Source organism: Pan troglodytes, chromosome X (assembly GCF_028858775.2).
Source record: "Pan troglodytes isolate AG18354 chromosome X, NHGRI_mPanTro3-v2.0_pri, whole genome shotgun sequence".
Taxonomy (NCBI): domain Eukaryota; kingdom Metazoa; phylum Chordata; class Mammalia; order Primates; family Hominidae; genus Pan; species Pan troglodytes.
Genome location: NC_072421.2, coordinates 137,846,342 through 137,865,590, shown reverse-complemented (window position 1 = coordinate 137,865,590; position 19,249 = coordinate 137,846,342). Strand labels below are relative to the sequence as shown.

Below are 19,249 nucleotides of genomic sequence, written 5' to 3'. Positions count from 1 at the left end.
GAGGCTGTCACTTGGTTTGACAGGGCACTGCTGACTACAGCATTAGTAAGGTTGTTGGTATCCAGCCTGGCAAAATATGTACTTGTGATTGGTTAGCAGGCAGTCCCAAAATGAAGCACTCCTTTACCACTACTTGGAATTAAAGTAGTGGTTGTTGTCTTTGCACAGCTGAAAGTGGGGTACCAGTTCTGCCAAAACAAAAGCTGCTCATGATTTTATGTATTATTGTTTTTATTATTTTATTTTTATTTCTTGTGGATACATAGTAGGTGTGTATATTTATGGGCTATATGTGATGTTTTGATATGGTCATACAATGTGTAATAATCACACCATGGAGAATTGGGTATCCATCCCCTCAAGCATTTATCCTTTGAGTTACAAATAATCTAAATACACTCTTTTAGTTATTTTTAAATGTACAATTAAGTTTTTATTGACTATAGTCACTCTATTGTGCTATAAAATAGTAAGTCTTACTCATTCTTTCTATTTTTTTGTACCTGTTAACCATTCCCACCTCCCTCTCCAACCCCCCACTGCCCTTCCCAGCCTCTGTTCTTCTATCTCCATGGGTTTAATTGCTTGGATTTCTGGATGCCACAAATAAGTGAGAACATGAGATGTATGTCTTTCTGTGCCTACTTTATTTCACTTAACATAATGATCTCTAGTTCCATCCATGTGGTTGCAAATGACAGCATCTCACTCTTTTTTATGGCTGAATAGTACTCCATTGTGTATATGTACCATGTTTTATTTATCCATTCATCTGTTTATAAACATTTAGGTTGCTTCCAAATCTTAGCTATTGTAAACAGTGCTGCAACAGACATAGGAGTGCAGATATCTCTTTGATATACTGACTTCCTTTCTTTTGGGTATGTACCCAGAAGTGGGATTGTTGGATCATGTGGTAGCTCAATTTTTATTTTATTTATTTATTTTTCTTCCTTTCTTTTTAAAACTTTTAGATGTGGGGGTAGATGTAAAGATTTATTACATAGGTAAACTTGTGTCATGGGGATTTGTTGTACAGATTATTTCATCACCCAGGTATTAACCCAGTACTCAATAGTTATCTTTTCTGAACCTGTCCCCTCTTCCACCCTCCACCCTCAAATAGACCCCAGTGTCTGTTGTTCTCTTCTTTGTGTTCATAAGTTGTCATCATTTAGCTCCCACTTATAAGTCAGAACGTGGGGGTATTTGGTTTTCTGTTCCTGTATTAGTTTGCTAAGGATAATAGCCTCCAGATCCATCCACATTCCCACAAAAGACATGATCTCATTCTTTTTCATGGCTGCATAGTATTCCATGGTATATATGTACCACAGTTTCTCTATCCAGTCTGTCATTCATGACATTCAGGTTGATTCCATGTCTTTGTTGTTGTAAATAGTGCTGTAATGAACATTCGTGTGCATGCATCTTTATGGTAGAATGATTTGTATTCTTCTGGGTATATACCCAGTAATGAGACTGCTGGGTCAAGTGGTAGTCCTGTTTTTAGCTCTTTGAGACATTGCCATACTGCTTTCCACAATGGTGAAACTAATTTATACTCCCACTAACAGTGTGTAAGTGTTCCCTATTCTCTGCAACATTGCCAGCGTCTGTTATTTTTTGATTTTATAATAATAGCCATTCTGACTGGTGTGAGTTGGTATCTCATTGTGGTTTTGATTTGAATTTCTCTAATGATCAGTGATATTGAGCTTTTTGCATGTGCTTGTTGTTCATATGTATGTCTTCTTTATGAAAGTGTCTGTTCATGTCCTTTGCCCAATTTTTAATGAGGCTGTTTTTTGATTTTCTCTTGTAAATTATTCTAAGCTCCTCATGGATACTGGATATTAGACCTTTGTCACATGCATGGTTTGCCAATATTTTTTCCCATTCTGTAGGTTGTCTGTTTACACTGTTGATAGTTTCTTGCTGTGTAGAAGCTCTTTAGCTTAATTAGATCCCATCTGTCAGTTTTTGCTTTTGTCATAATTGCTTTTGGTATCTTTGTCAAAAAATCTTTGCCCATTCCTCTGTCCAGGATGGTATTGCCTAGGTTGTCTTCCAAGGTTTTTATAAACTTGGCATTTATGTTTAAGTCTTTAATCCATCTTGAGTTGATTTTTGTATATGGTGTAAGGAAAGGGCTCAGTTTCAATCTTCTGCATATGGTTAGCCAGTTATCCCAGCACCATTTATTGAATGGGGAGTATTTTCCCCATTGCTTGTTTTTGTCAGCTTTGTCAAAAATCAGATGGTCATATATGTGTCACCTTATTTCTGGGCTCTCTATTCTGTTCCCTTGGTCTAAGTGCATGTTTTTATACCAGTACTATGCTGTTTTGGTTACTGTAGCTCTGCGATATAGTTTGAGGTTGGATAACTTGATGCCTCCAGCTTTGTTATTTTTGCTTAGGACTGCCTTGGCTATTAGGGCTCTTTTTTGGTTCCATATGAATTTTACAATAGTTTTTTTTCTAGGTCTGTGAAGAATGTCATTGGTAGTTTTATAGGAATAGCATTGAATCTGTAATTTGCTTTGGGCAGTATGGCCATTTTAATGATATTAATTCATTCTATACACGAGCATGGAATGTTTTTCCATTTGTTTGTGTCTTCTCTGATTTCTTTGAGCAGTGTTTTGTACTTCTGATTGTAGAGATATTTCACCTCCCTGGTTAGCTGTATTCCTAGGTATTTTATTCTTTTGTGGCAATTGTGAATGAGATTGATTGCCTTTCTGATTTGGCTCTCAGCTTGGCTGTTGTTAGTGTATAGAAATGCTAGTGATTTTTGCACATTGATTTTGTATTCTGAAACTGCTGAAGTTGTTTATCAGCTGAAGGAGACTTTGAGCTAGGACTATGGGATTTTCTAGATGTAGAAACATGTCATCTACAAACAAAGATACTTTTACTTCCTCTCTTCCTATTTGGGTGCCCTTTATTTCTTTCTCTTGCCTGATTGCTCTGGCTAAGACTTCCAATACTATGTTGAGTACAAGTGGTGAGAGAGGGCATCCTTGTCTTGTGCCTATTTTCAAGGGGAATGCTTCCAGGTTTTGCCCATTCAGTATGCTATTGGCTGTGGGTTTATCATAGATGGTTCTTATTATTTTGAGGTATATTCCTTTAAGACCTAGTTTATTGAGAGTTTTTAACATGAAGGAATGTTGAATTTTATCGAAAGCTTTGTCTTGTGGTTTTTGCTTTTAGTTCTGTTTATGTGATGAATCACATTTATTGATTTGCATATATTGAACCAACCTTGCATCCCTGGTATGAAGCCTACTTGATCACAGTAGATTAGCTTTTTGATATGTGGCTTGATGCGGTTTGCAAGTGTTTTGTTGAGCATTTTGCATTGATGTTCATCAGGAATATTGGAGTTTTGTTTTTCCGTTGTGTCTCTGCCAGGTTTTGGTATCAGGATGATGCTGGCCTCATAGAATAAGTTAGGGAAGAGTCACTCCTCCTTAGTTTTTTGTAATAGTTTCTGTAGGAATTGTACCAGATCTTCTTTGTACCACTGGTAGAATTCAGCTGTAAATCCATTTGGTCCTGGGCTTTTTTTGGTTGGTAAACTATTTATTACTGCCTCAATTTCAGAACTCATTATTGATCTATTCAGGCATTCAATTCTTCCTGGTTCAGTCTTGGGAGCATGTATGTGCCCAGGAATTTATCCATTTCTTCTAGATTTTCTAGTGTATGTGGATAGAGTTGTATATAGTATTCTTTGATGGTTGTTTGTATTTCTGTGGGGTCAGTGATGATATCCTCCTTATCATTTCTAATTGTGTCTATTTGATTCTTCTCTCTTTTCTTCTTTATTAGTCTAGTTAGTGGTCTATATATTTTAATTCTTTTTTTTTTTTTTTCAGAAAAAAGCAACTCCTCGATTCGGTGATTTTTTTGAAGGTTTTTTTTGTGTCTCTATCTCCTTCAGTTCCACTCTGATCTTGGTTATTTCTTGTCTTCTGCTGGCTTTGGGGTTTGCTCTTGGTTCTATAGTTCTTTTAGTTGTGATGTTAGGTTGTTAATTTGGGGTCTAATAGCTTTTTGATGTGGGTATTTAGTGCTAAAAGTTTCCCTTTTAACACTGGTTTTGCTGCACCCCAGAGATTCTGGCACATTGTCTCTTTGTTCTCATTAGTTTCAAAGAACTTCTTGATTTCTGCCTTAATTTCATTATTTACCCAAAAGTCCTTGAGAACCATGTTGTTTAATTTCCATGTAATTGTATGGTTTTGAGTGATTTTCTTAGTCTTGACTTCTATTTTTATTGTACCATGGTCCGAGCATGTATTTGGTTTTATTTCAGTTCTTTTGCATTTGCTGAGAATCGTTTTATGTCAAATAATGTGGTTAATTTTAGAGTATGTGCCATGTGGTGATGAGAAGAATGTATATTCTGTTGTTTTGGGGTGGAGAGTTCTGTAGAGGTCTATCAGATTCACTTGGTCCAAGGTTGAATTCGGGTCCTGAATATCTTTGTTAATTTTTTTGCCTGAATGATCTAATACTGTCACTGGAGTGTTGAAGTCTCCCATTACTATTGAGTGGGAGTCTATGTTTCTTTGTACATCTCTAAGAACTTGCTTTATAAATCTGGGTACTCATGTGTTGGGTGCATATATAATATATTTTTAAGATAGTTACGTCTTTGTGTTGAATTGAAACCTTTACCATTATGTAATGCCCCTCTTTGATCTTTGTTGGTTTGAAGTCTGTTTTGTCTGAAATTAAGATTGCTATCCCTGCCTTTTTCTGTTTTCCATTTGCTAGGTAGATTTTCCTCCATTCCTTCATTTTGAGCCCCTGGGTGTCATTACATGTGAAATAGGTCTTTTGAAGATAGCATAGCATTGGGTCTTGTGTTTGTTTGTTTGTTTTTAATCCAGCTTGCCAGACTGTTCCTTCTAAGTGAGGCATTTATTTCATTTACATTCAAGGTTAGTATTGATATGTGTGGATTTGATTTTGTCATTTTGTTGTTAGCTGGTTATGATGTTGGCTTGTTTGTGTGGTTGCTTTATAGTGACACTTTCAACTTTTTTCCATCACAATGAAAATAACAAAAGCAACACACAGCTTTACAAAAATAAATCTGTATTAGAAAGCAGTAGAATCTGAGCAGGAAGACAGTACAAAGAATGTAAACGGTGTAAACATCACTACATTCAGCTCAACCTGATTGAATGCCGAAAGACAACTCTAAATGCTCTATGTGCCCTTACTAGCAAACTACATGAATTCTATTTTATACAGACAATACACTCTAATTTTGATTAGGTGAAAGTGTTTTATCAAAGTCAAACCCAGCGCCAAATACTGGCATCATCACAAACAACTATAAGAATGCTGCTATCCCTGCTAAAACTGGTTTGTTGAATAGCAGCATCACATTTACGATGAGGTAGTGTTGTACATTTGGCTTTATGAGGATCTTAAACTTCTGAATTTCAAACATAAAGTTTTCCAACTTGATTGCCCAATGTAAGCATCTTTTGCCAGAAATTCATAGAAAATCTCATGTACCAAATATCACACTGGCTACAATCAAATCACCTAAGAATAGTCACATTAGACTCACCAGGTTGAATTGTATCTATATCACCTTCCATTTTGCCAGGTTTCCAACACAACTGCATTTTCACAAGACTTAGAAAGTATCAAATCACCTAACCATCACACACGATCAACATAATTCCTGTGTATGTCTCTGATAGAAAAATCAGAAAATGGATTTTCTGAGAATTAAATGGCCTGTAAGTTTTACTTGGGTTATAATCATAAGATTTCCTAATTGAATTCATCATTCTCTTTGAATTGATCCACCAAAGTTTGAGTGATCCATACCACAGGACATTATTTTTTCACCCAAAAGATCACAACCAGCGCTTAGAACTTCAACTCTGTGCCCTTCTATGCTTCCAAATATTGCCACCAGTGTGTCCATTATTCCATAATCATAAAGCATGATCTTTACTTACTGACAGGAGTAGATTTGGATCTCTAAGGTGGAATTTCAGCTCATTGATAGCATTTCCGTGGCCAATATAGTGCTTTTTACACTGCGTTGTTGTGGGATTAATCATCCTAATTATGCTTCTATTGCTATCATAGGTCCATGCACAAGTGTAAAAGTTTCGTCAGCATCAGCATCCACACAAGATTGCAACAACCGAAGTTCTCCTTGTCAATGACATTCATACAAGGTAACTCTGTTGCTTCCTACAGTTGCAAACAGTAATGGATCTTCTTTACTGTGCCAATTAAATTGAACTCCAAACAGTGGTTGGTTATGATGTTCCTTGAGACTATTTACACATTTGAAAGCACATTTGCATTTCTTTGACTTCCATTTTCCCTTTCCCCAACTTTGCCTTCCAGGTGCATTTGGCATGTTTGTAGGTATATCAGGGTGTTCAGTGATTGTACCACTTTCTACTGACAGCATCATCATTCTCCTCTCCAGAGAGGTGAGGGTTGCTGGTCTCGTCACTGCTCAGCTTCTGCTTCTTCACTGCAGGCGTGTCTAATCCCACCAGCACAGTTGACATTTCCCTCCCTTTTTGGTTGTTTGAAGGACCTCCACACTGTTCTCCATAGTGGTTGCACTAATTTACATTGCCACCAACAGTGTACAAGAGTTCCCTTTTCTCCACACCCTCGCCTGCATTTGCTATTGCTTGTCTTTTGGATATAATCCGTTTTAACTGGGATTAGATGATATCTCATTGTAGTTTTGATTTGCATTTCTCTGATAATCGTGATGTTGAGCACCTTTTCATATGCCTGTTTGCCATTTGTACATCTTCTTTTGAGAAATGTCTATTCAAATCTTTTGCCCATTTTTTGATAACATTATTAGACTTTTTCCTATAGACTTGTTTGAGCTCCTTATATATTCTGGTTACTAATGCCTTGTCAGATGGGTAGTTTGCAAATATTTTCTCCCATTTTGTGGGTTGTCTCTTCACTTTGCTGATTGTATCCTTTGCTCTGCAGAAGCTTTTTAACTTGATGTGATCCCATTTGTCCATGTTTGCTTTGATTGCCTATGCTTGTGAGGTATTGCTCAAGAAATCTTTGCCCAGACCAATGTCCTGGGAAAAGGACATCGTCCCCAATGTTTTCTTGTACTAGTTTCATAGTTTAAGGTCTCAGACTGAAGTCTTTAATCCATGTTTATTTTATTAATCCATGTTTATTTTATTTTTGTATATGGCAAGAGAAAGGGTCCAGTTTCATTCTTCTGCATATGGATATCCAGTTTTCCCATCACCATTTATTGAAAAGACTGTCTTTTCCCCAGTGTATGTTCTTGACACTTTTGTCAAAAATGAGTTCACTGTAGGTGTATGGATTTGTTTCTAGTTTCTCTATTCTGCTCCATTGGTCTATGTGTCTGTTTTTATGCCAGTACCATGTTGTTATAGTTAATGTAGCTCTGTAGTATAATTTGAAGTAAGGTAATGTGATTCCTCCAGCTTTGTTCTTTTTGCTTAGGATAACTTTGGCTATTCTGAGTCTTTTGTGGTTCCATAAAAATTTTAGGATTTTCTTTTTTATTTCTGTGAAGAATGTCATTGGGATTACATTGAATCTATAGATTGCTCTTGGCACTATGAATATTTTAACAATATTGATTCTTCCAATCCATGAACATGGAATATTTTTCCATTTTTTAGTGTCTTCTTCAATGTCTTTCATCAGTGTTTTACAGTTTTCATCATAGACATCTTTTACTTCTTTGGTTAAATTAATTTCTAGGTTTTCAATTCTATGTGTGGCTATTGTAAATGCAATTGCTTTTTTGTTTCTTTTTCACATCGTTCCCTGTTGGCATATAGAAATTCTACTGATTTTTGTATGTTGATTGTGTATCCTACAACTTTAGTGAATTTATCAGTTCTAATAGTCTTCTTGTGGAGTCTTTAGGTTTTCCCAAATATATGATCATATCATCAGCAAACAAGGATAATTTCACTTCTTCCTTGCCAATTTGGATGCCCTTTATATCTTTTTTTTTTTTTTGTCTGATTGCTGTAGCTAAGACTTCCAGTATTATGTTGAATAACAATGGTTACAGTAGGCATCCTTGGCATGTTTCAGATCTTAGAGGAAAGGCTTCCCATTTTTCCCCAAGCAGTATGGTACTATCTGTGAGCTTGCCATATATGGTTTTTATTATGTTAAGTTCTCTCTATCCTCAGTTTTTTGAGGGTTTTTATTATGAAGGGATATTGAATTTTATTAAATGCTTTTTCAGCATCAATTGAAATGAGCATTTTGTTTTTACCCATCATTTTGTTGATGCGATGTATCACATTAATTGATTTGCAAATGTTGAACCATCTTTGCATCCCAGGGTCAAACCCCACTTGGTCATGGTATGTGATATTTCTAATGTATTGTTGAATTCGGCTTGCTAGTATTTTGTTGAGGACTTTTGCATCAATATTCTTCAGAGATATTGGGCTGTAATTTTCTTTATTTGATGTGTCTTTGCCTGGTTTTGGTATGAGGGTAATACTGGCCTTGTAGAATGAGTTTGGAAGAATTCCCTCCTCCTCCTCTATTTTTCAGAATAGTTTGAATAGGAGTGGTATTAATTCTTCTTTAAATGTTTGGTAAAATTCAGCAGTGAAGCCATCAGTTTCCAGGCTTTTTTTTTTTTTTTTACTGGGAGACTTTTTATTATAGCTTCAATCGCATTACTTGTTATTGGTCTGTTCAGGTTTTGTATTTCTTCATGGTTCAATCTTGATAGGTTGTATGTGTCTAGAAATGTGTCCATTTCTTCTAGATTTTCCAATTTATTGGCATACAGTAGCTCATAGTAGCCACTAATGATCCTTTGAATTTCTGCAGTATCAGTTGTAATGTCTCCTTTTTCATTTCTGATTCTATTTACTTGGATCTTCTTTTTTTTCTTAGTCTGGCTAAATGTTTGTCAATTTTGTTTAACGTTTCAAAAAATCAACTTTTGTTTCATTGATATTTTGTACTTTCTTAAAAATTTCAATTTTATTTATTTCTGCTCTGATCTTTATTTTTTATTTTCTTCTACTAATTTTGGGTTTGATTTGCTCTTGCTTTTCTAGTTCTTTAAGTTGCGTTATTAGATCATCCATTTGAAATTTTTTCTCTTTGTTGATGTAGGCATTTCTAGCTATGAACTTCCCTCTTAGTACTGCTTTTGCTCTATGCCATAGGTTTTGGTATGTTGTGTTTGCATTATCATTTGTTTCAAAAATTTTTTCAATTTCCTTATTAACTTCTTCATTGACCCACTGGTCATTCACAAGCATGTTGTTTAATTTCCATGTGCCTCTGTAGTTTCCAAAATTCCTCTCATTACTAATTTCTAGTTTTATTCCATTATGGTCAGAGAAGACACTTGATATTATTTCAATTTTTCTTTTAAGACAGGGTCTCACTATGTCACCCAGGCTGCAGTGCAACAGTGCAATCATGACTTACTACAGCTTCAACTTCCCAGGCTCAGGTGATCTGCCCACCTCAGCCTCCCAGATAGTGCAGACTACAGGTGTGCACTATCACACCTGGCTAATTTTTTGCATTTCTTTGTAGATACGAGGTTTTGCTATGTTATCCAGGCTTGTCTCAAACTCCTGAGCTCAAGTGATCTGAGTGCCTGGGCCTTCCAAAGTGCTGGGATTGCAGGTGTGTGTGACTGCACCTGGCCTATTTCTATTTTTTCAACATTTTATAACTTGTTTTGTGACCTAACATGGTGTATCCTTGAGAATGATCCATGTGCTGAGGAAAAGAATGTGTATTCTGCCTCCCTTGGATGAAATGTCCTGTAAATATCTATTAAATCCATTTGGTCTGTAGTGCAGATTGAGTCTGATGTGTCTTTGTTGATTTTCTATCTGGAAGATCTGTCCAGTGCTGAAAGTGGGGTGTTGAAATCTTCAGCTATTATTGTATTGGTATCAATGTCTCTGTTGATTTTCTATCTGGAAGATCTGTCCAGTGCTGAAAGTGGGGTGTTGAAATCTTCAGCTATTATTGTATTGGTATCTATGTCTCTGTTTAGCTCTAATAATATTCGTTTTATATATCTGGGTGCTCCAGTGTTTTGTGCATATATATTTAAAAATTGTTATATTCTCTTGCTGAATTGACCCCTTTATCATTACATAGTGACCTTCTTTGTCCCTTCTTATAGTTTTTGCCTTAAAAGCTATTTTTTTTCTGATATAAATAGAGCAACTCCTGCTCTTTCCCATGATTTTAAGCCCTTGATGGTAGTTGCTGCTGCTGCTGCCGCCGCTGCTGCTACCAGCCCTGCTCACTCTCTAGGTCACAAAGTAAATTGATAGGTCTTTAAGACTACACAGAAATCAAAGAGGTGGATCAGGGCCTATACGAGCTGAAAAGAAATGACCTTGTCAGTGGGCAGCTTCCAGCTCATGTGTCTGGTTTTTGTTTTTGTTTTTGTTTTTGTTTTGATCCAGTCTGATTAGCAACAGAGCTGAAGTATGAAACTAGATCTTCCAATTTTAAATCCAGTTTTATATATGACAATAATTTTTGCATGGAGTTTATAATCTAGACCTGAAGACAATTCCCAAAAGAGTTATTAAAGTTATTTGACAGCTAGCATGGATAGGAATAGTGTATAACCATTCAGGATGAATACTTAGAAGAACAGCATTTATTTAGATAAGATTCAAAAAGTGTTACCTCTGTCTGAAAGTTAGCTTTGCTACTTTACAATCACATTTATACTCAGTTACCTGAATTGGATTGTGGGTTTGTATCTCTAGCCATTCCTTCCAGAGTCATCCTTTTCTTCATTATCCTGGGGATCTGTGACCTTCATCAACAGCAAGAGTAGACATGCCACTCACTTCAGAGTGGTTTCCATCACTAATGCTTCCAGTCTGGGATTGTCATGCTAATAATTACAATCTCGTGTACTTTAAGATTTATGAAGCACTTTTCAACATACGTTTTCTTATTATATCTCAGAGTATTAGACACCTGAGTGGGGTCCAGGTAGAGTTTTTAGATTTAAATCCAGTTAGCAGATGAAGAAAATCAGAAGTGAGATAATTTTCTCAAGGTCCCACAGCAGTCAGTGGCTGAGCCACGATTGGAATTCACGTCCCCCAATTTTAAATCCTGTGCTCTTCTACCACCCTCATGAGAAGGTAGTACAGGTCCCTTGTCTCCTTGCATGGAGAGGTGTGCATGCACAACAATTTTGTCTATCCTTTGTCTCCACAATACTGTAATAGGTCTTTTCTGGGCTGCATTATGACTTTCATTGATCCTAAATGCTTATGACTTTATGGGTCTCTTCCTCCATAAAAATATAAAGTGTACCCACCACTGGAGCATCCAGATATATAAAAATATAAAACTTACGTTTTACTACTGCACTGTTATAAAGATGAATATGTTTTATTATATACTAAAACATTTTCTTTGATGTAATAGTCCAACGTTTTTCTTCTGATTTTAAAATAAATTAAGACATTTTCATGAGTTCCTAAAATTATTGTGGACACTAGGCTTTGTGCCTCCTGTTTTTAATGGAGAAGAGGGCCCTGGATATTTTTCTGGACAGAGTGAGGCAGTAAGAATAGGAAGACTTGCTAGAGCACTTCATAACCTGAAATTTCTGGACAACCTGAATCTCTGAAATCAATTAAGTGATATAGAAAATTCTGGACATACGTAGAGGTGTGCATTTTTCTGAGGTAAGCATGCATAGTTTACATTAGATTCTCAAAGGGATCCATTTTCCAAAAACAGATTAAGAAAAAGGAGACCATCTATTGTAGTGAAGGTGTACTAAGGAATCCCATGCCAGGTCTTTTTCAGATAACTCAACGTCTGTATTTTTATGGACTATAGAGGCAGTTGCATAGGTTTAGATGCTCCTTGACTCAAGCATAGGTACTGCCTCCCCAATCCCCACCCCTCAACACACACGGTCAAATCTTGAACTCTGTACTAATAGCCCTGAAAGATTGGTCAGGTGAAGAGAACTGTACCTTTGGAGTTAGTCTCCAGGATCCCAGGATTAAGCCTCAAGTCTATCCCTTTATCCACCAGTTTCTGAGACCAGTGCTCTGGGTAAGGAAAGAATTCACCCTGAAGCACGAAAGATCCAAAGGCCATGTGCTTTGGCTGGGGACAGTGGCTGATTGTTGGCAGAAGTAAGACATCGGGTGGTGTCACTTAAATGCCCTCAAGCCAGCCCTTGGCAACTTGTCCCAAATTTTTCAACAGAAAGCTCTGTCAACTAAAAGAGCCACAACACCCTTTACGAAGCTAATAAAGAGCTGCAAACATTGGCAGGAAGAGAACCCACCCACACACTGGCAAGAGCAACAGCAGTGATGAGAAGAGCCCTGCAAAGGCTAAAGAACATGGGTACAGAAGTGGCAGCTGCTAATCAGGACCAGCAGGAGGCCTAGAGGAGAGTGACTTTGATGCTAGTTGCAGAATAACATAATAATGCCCACCATTACAAGAAAGGGGTACAGCCTGGAGGGGTTGGGGGCCAGTAACTCTCCCATAGTGCGAGGGCTCAGAGCCCCACCCCCACCCACAACCCAATGGAATACCCATGTGAGAACAGCAGCAGTGGGAGCAGGCAACCCCGCAGGAAGAAGGATTTTATCACTGACATTGTTTAGGATGGCTAGCACATGATGAGCATGAAAAGCAGACAGACTTTGAGTCAGTTTTATTATTGTTTTTAAATTCACCACAGGCAGTGCCATCCTCTCCTCCTTATTGCCTGCACCTGGGGTGGAACTCTCCCACCACTCTCCCCGACTTGACACAACATTGCCCCAATCACTAGGGCCTGAGAAACAGTGGAGATGAAATTAGCCTCCTACTATCGACAGATTGCAAAATAACTCTGGCTCTCCTGGAGGGAAGGCCATCCATTTGTAGTTCTTCCCACATAGGCCCTAGGAAGCAAGTGGGCAAAGGCAGAAAATGCTAAGTCAAGTCTTGGATGGAGTGATGGCAGCCAGTATCCCACAGCTAGAGAGAACTCCTTTCTGTTCTACTCTTGTAGCTTGCTTCAAATACAAAGGGCATTGATCCATGTGGGCTGCAGAAAACACTTCCATATGGGCACAGTATTAGATGCTTGGGTCTTCAAGTGCTTAAAGTGAATGGGAAATGTAGAGTAGGCCTTTCATAATGTACCATTCCAATTATCCCACCATTTGGGGGGCAGGGGGGTCCAGGATTGACCCTTCTTTTTACCCTAGTTAAGATCTCACGTAGAAGTTTCTTCTAATTTGTGGGAGAAATACTTGCTTGCCTTGTTTGCCTTTTTCTTCTATTAAAGCTGTATTCCCTCCTGTCTTTACACTTCTTTTCTGCTCTAGCCTCACCTTGGAAAGTTTCCTTTGCGGAGTCTATTTAAATGAATGCTGTGTCTCTTTCACTCATACACCAAAAACTTAGAAATCTGGCCTTTTCATTTCAGAAGGATATTTGGAGGTGGGAGGGGAAATCTCATTGGCTTGTCAGTCAAATGTATATTTGCAAACAGTTGGTGCACATCAAACGATACAGACTTGGATAGGAAACAAATGTATTGTGCTCATTAAATTATTAGTATTATTTTTACGAAAAGGAATGCCTGAGAAAACAAATGCATTTAGGTGTGTTCAACTACTCTTAGTTTTATAATAGGATTTACTCTTTTCTTTTTAAAAATCCCTGTTCTTCAAACCTGTAAAAATAATAAATCGTTTATTTCCATGTCCAACTTGAGTCCCTAGTGTTTGATTACTGTTTCACCAAAAGGAAAATAAATACAATGTGTGCTATTAAAGTAATTCAGTGCAAATTGGGCATAACACAAAATTACATTATTAACAGCTGTTAAATGACTATAAAATGTAATTAGACACACTCAATTCACTACTCATGAACTGCACCTGATTTCTAAAATATCAGTTTAGAACTTTGATTATTCATGACAAAAGAGAACATACTTAGATTTTAGGTTTAAATTCCTGATAATGGATGCATTCCCCTATGACCTTTACTGGGATTCCAAATAAGAGGAGGAGGAAAGAGTTGTTTAAGCGCAGGAGGGGGATTGTGAGTTATCATGTGGGTGCCGGAAGGTTCCCACTGAATCCCTGCCAGCTGCAGTGAGGCATGAGTGCCTTGGTTAAATTTTAACTCTCTGCTTGCAAAGAAGCAACAAAGCCCAGCACAGATACTTCTATTCTAGATGTTTACGACTGTTGCTTTTCTTGACTCCTCAATTTCTTGGCTGCCTTTTCAATGTATCCTGTTAATTTGCTTAATAAAAATAAATAAAATAATGCCAGCCAAAAAGTATGGGGATATTCATTATGCACTTTCCTCCTCCAAGGCAGGATGGAGGCAAGATGACATGATGTCCAATATATGCCTTGGGATCCCATGGGAACATAACTGGTTCTCATTGCAAACTCCTTACTCTAGTCACCCTGGCTTTTCCTACTCTGCCCCTATGTACCTTCTCAGTCTGATTTCCAGCTTCTCCCCTCTCTAGCCAAGGCTACCTGCTATTTACCCAAATGTGCCTTGGGTAGATTACTTTCCCCTTTTCATAGTCCTCTCTTTCCTTCAAGCTACAGTTCCACATGCACATTTCCTTCTTGGAGCTTTAACTAACCCCCCAATGAGAGGTCCCCTTTTCTTCATCAGATCCCCTGGAGCCTCAGCCTGAGCCTCTTCTATGATAGTTGCTACACTGTTTTCTGATGAGAGGTTGGTATTGCACAGTGGTTTACAGTATGGGCTCTGGAGTCAGACAAAATTGGGTTTCAATCTTGGTGCTTCTAATCTCTCGTGGTGTGATTATGAGAAAGTTGCATCACTTCTCTGAGCCTCAGTCTCATTATTTATAAAACGAACACAATAATAGTTTTATTTCCTCATTCTCAAATCATGAGGACATGAGAGTTTTAGAATTCAAAGATTTGGGGATTTTAAACGGTATAGTGCACATTTTGTATGCTACAAAACACCCCTCAGAAGGGATACTGCCTTGAAAGCAAACACCTTAGTACTTCTACAGTGAAACGACTGAATAATTACACAAAGTAGGTTAAAATGAAAAAGAACCTCATGTCAGTTCAGGTCAGCTTTTACTGCCAAACTGGTTCTGGAAAAAATCATATGAATCAACTTTGAGTTTTTAAAAACTTTGTACTTTAGAATTGTAGATAAAAGACTGTGGACTTGTGAGGGTTAAATAAAATATGCCTAACACTTAACATAGTGCTGGCACATAATAAATGCTTAATGAAATTAAGCTGTTGCTACATGATCATTTGTGTACTTGGCTTTAACCCCTTATTGTCAGCGAGCTCTTGGAGAGGAAGAGGTTTTGTCTTAAACGGCCAACACCATGCATTGAATTGTACTTTGTAGGTGCTCAATAAATGGTCTTTGGGAGAAAGTCATCATCACATTGCTTAAATACATTTCCAGTTACAGAAATGTAGAGCCTTGTAAATGGCTATAATCTAAAGATTAGATCTGAATTCCTCCAAATAAAGCTTACAGTCTGGGCCACCAAGAAGTAAAATATGTCAAAATAAAGTCACGTGGATTTTCACAAGGAGAGTTACATTGCTTAGTCTCTCACAACAATCATGCAAACCTGACCAGCTTTCAGACAGACTGGGAAAAGAATGCATTTGGGGGCAAGCACACTATCCACAACCTAGCAGGAACCAAAGCAAGGGCAAGAGAGAGGTGTTTGACCCAGAGGTCATGTGAAGCCCGAGTGGGAACTGACAGAAAGTAGCTGACTCCTGGGTGGGATGAGCACTTTGGTGGCATGAGTTGGTGGTCTGAGGGCATTCACCCTCCAAAGGCAACCAGCACAATCAAGACTAATTGGTCTTTGTTGGCAGCCTCAATGCAGTCCCCAATCTGAATAGGTCTCCTTCCGTCAGGCTGACACCCCTAGGAGGATTCAGCACTTGTGAGTAATTTGGCCAAGCCTAACTTGAAGTAATAAAACTTTTAGAGCCTTTCCAAAATCTTTCTACAGGAAAGAAAGATTCTGCAGGCAGATTAGAGGAGCTTTTCTTCCCTCAGCACAGGTAATGGCCTCAATGAACCCCATTTAGGATGTTCATACAGATGAAGGGAGAATAGATCCCTAAGGAGAAAAATGAGCTGCCTTCTACACTGGTTGAGATATAGTTTATTGAATGGCAGGTCACTTCGCTTGGATGATCAGCCATTTGTCATATGTAACTGGAGGCCTCTGAGAAACAGGGACAGGGAATGTGAAAGGAATCAATGGGAGTTCTGGCCCAAGAGAAACATTTGCCAGCATGAATTCATTCATTAACTTCTCTAAACTCTGCTTTTGTCTTTTAGCCTCAAGGCCACTCCTGAGTTCAAGATGGTCTCAGTGTAGGAACTAGTCCTATTAACAGGCCATAGGGTCTGCCAAGAGCTAGCCAGTGCAGGGTCTTTGCTCCTGAAATACTTCCCACAAAGGCAGTCATATCGAAACAGGATCTTTAAGTACATGAGATGGGTTAGATTCACTTTGAAATGATGGTCTCATATCAAAAGATATGCCTGGAAAGTAACAAGCATGGATGCTGCTGTTTTAATTTCAATAAATGTATGTGAACCTATACAGCTCATAGGGGGTCTGGCCAGTTATCACAGTGACACTGACACTGTTGAAAGTATTTTTGAGACCCCTTTTTGGGGACTACCTTCAGAGTGTGCACTATATTCTTAAGAATCTCTTCAATGGCGACAAACCTATATCTTTGTGGGGTGAATTTGATTTTTGGAAAGAGCCATAAATTACCCCAAAGCAAAACTCAAGTAGGTAGCCTAGGACATACTATTTAAACATAGAGTAATGCAACCATAAAAATGAAAGAAATAATGGCATTTGCAGCAGCCTGGATGGAGTTGGAGACCATTATGCTAAGTGAAGTAACTCAAGAATGGAAAACCATATATCGTACGTTCTCACTTATAAGTAGGAGCCAAGCTATGAGGACGAAAAGGCATAAGAATGATATAATGGCCTTTGGGGATTCAAGGAGAAGCAGGGAAGAAGGTGAGAAATAAAAGGCTACACATTTGGTGCAGTGTACACTGCTTGGGTGATGGGTGCACCAAAATCTCAGCAATCACCACTAAAGAACTAATCCATGTAACCAAAAACCACCTGTTCCCCAAAAACTATTAAAATAAAAAAAAAACAAACAAAAACAAAACTAAAAACATAATAAAAATAGAGACATGAAGAAGCAATGCTTTTCTCAGTGACTAACCCTAAAGGGAAAAGAATGAACTTTCACTGAGCACCTACCACATGCCAGTTACCTTTATAAGACCTAAATCTTACTTCATCTTTAAAATAACTGTCTTAAGGTATTAATACTCTCATGTATAAAATGGGGCCCAGAGAAGTCAAGTACCTTCAGCAAGGTCACACAGATCATTGGTGCAGAGCTGAGATTGATGGCCATCTCTTCCATTCGTCTGCAAGCCAGAGAGTGTTCTTTCTGTTATACCACACTGCCTTCTTTGAAGGTCATTAAAAGGATAAAAAAAGGGTGATCCTTCCCATCTTGATACACTCACAAAATTTCTCTCTCATTTTCACACCAAATAAAATAAAGTAGAAATACATATAAGTTATTTGTTTTGAGATAGGAGAATGCCAGGAAAGTTAGGAATGAATCAGGCATCTGTAAATCAGATAACTTTAGATGCTGAAGAAGAGCTTTTTGTTTAAAGAAACCCTGGTAATTATTTGATAAATGTAATAATTCTGATGGAAATGACTTATTTTTCCTAGTTAACCTATATTTTAACTTCCAAGTACAACTGGCAGTGGTGGTGGCTCCCAGGGAGTTTACATTCTAGTGGGGTGGACAGAATCCCCCTACCTCAAAATCAAGTAAACAGATAAAAAAGGAAGCAACAGATACTTGCAAGTTCTAATGAGGTCTATGAAGAAAACAAGTAAGAGGCTGAAATAGAGAATAATAGGGGCATACCTACTTCAGGCCTCTCTAAGGCAGGACAGGATGGCACATGAAGTGTGGGGCCAAGAGCATTCCAGACAGAGGAAACAGTGTGTGCAAAGGCCTTGAAGCCGAAAAGAGCTTGGTATGTTCAAGGAACAGAAAAAGGCCAAGATTATGGTGAATAAAGAGAAGTAGTGGCACCAGATGAGGTGGAAGGGAGGGTTAAAAGCAGATCGTAAAGAGTTTCCCAAACTGTGGTAAAGACTTTGAATCCCATTTTAGATAAAACTGGATGAGTTTAGGAAGAGCAATGACATGATGGATAGTCACTGAAGGTAGATCACTGGCTGCCGTTGTGGAGACTGGATTGGAAGAAAGCAAAAGCAGAAGAGGGAGGGCCTCCACTGTAAGTGTAAAGGAAAGCGATGATAGTGACTGGGACTAGGGTGATAACGGTAGAGATGGAGAAAGGAGGCTGGACTTAGGATTCAAGGGACTTCTAATAAAATGGATGTGGGGACTGAGGAAAAGAAGAAGCCTAGGATGAATCATACATTTGGGGCTTGAATGACTTGGTGAATGGTGGTGCCAATCACTGAGCCAAGGAAGGCTGGAAAAGGAACAGTGTTTGGGGGCAAAAATCAACGTTCAATTTTGGACTTGCTAAGTTTGAAAAGCCTTTAGAAATATCTACATGGAGATGCCAGTTAGGCAGTTGGAGATGTGAGTCTGGGCTAAAAACATAAATTTGGAGGTCATCAGCATATGTTGTTATCTATAGTCATGGACTTCATAAGATCACCCAGGGAGAATGTGTATATAGTAAAAAGAAGATGGAAACAGATTGAACTCTGGGGCTCCCCAACATTAAGAGGCTAAGCAGAGGAGGAGTCAGCAAAGGACACTGAGAAGGATATCATGTAGAAGGAAAAGGAGAGAGTGCTGATTTTTGACCTCCTAAAGTTCATGAATCTGAGGGCTCTAGGATAAGGGGAACTTGGTACTATCATCCACCATTACTGCAGTAGGACTTAGATGGTTCTTGTAAAGTCATGGTGTCTAGTTTCGTGCTTGATAATTAGTACTGGTTCCTGGCCTCAGGTTACTGGTCTTTGGGGTCAGCTCCTGTGTCAAATAACCTGCTGGTAGTACACTTTCTTGGTACCCTGGGCATTAGTAAACCAGCCCAGGAAGCTTCCTGGA

At 38.2% G+C, this 19,249-nt stretch overlaps 1 long non-coding RNA gene and 1 pseudogene across 1 annotated transcript in view; both read right to left on the bottom strand.

Moving 5' to 3' along the window:
* The window catches only part of LOC134809309 (uncharacterized), a 137,393-nt gene that overhangs the window by 52,319 nt on the left and 65,825 nt on the right, over positions 1 to 19,249 (bottom strand). The window lies entirely within an intron of this gene.
* Positions 5,321 to 17,551, bottom strand: LOC107971005 (polycomb protein EED-like; annotated as a pseudogene).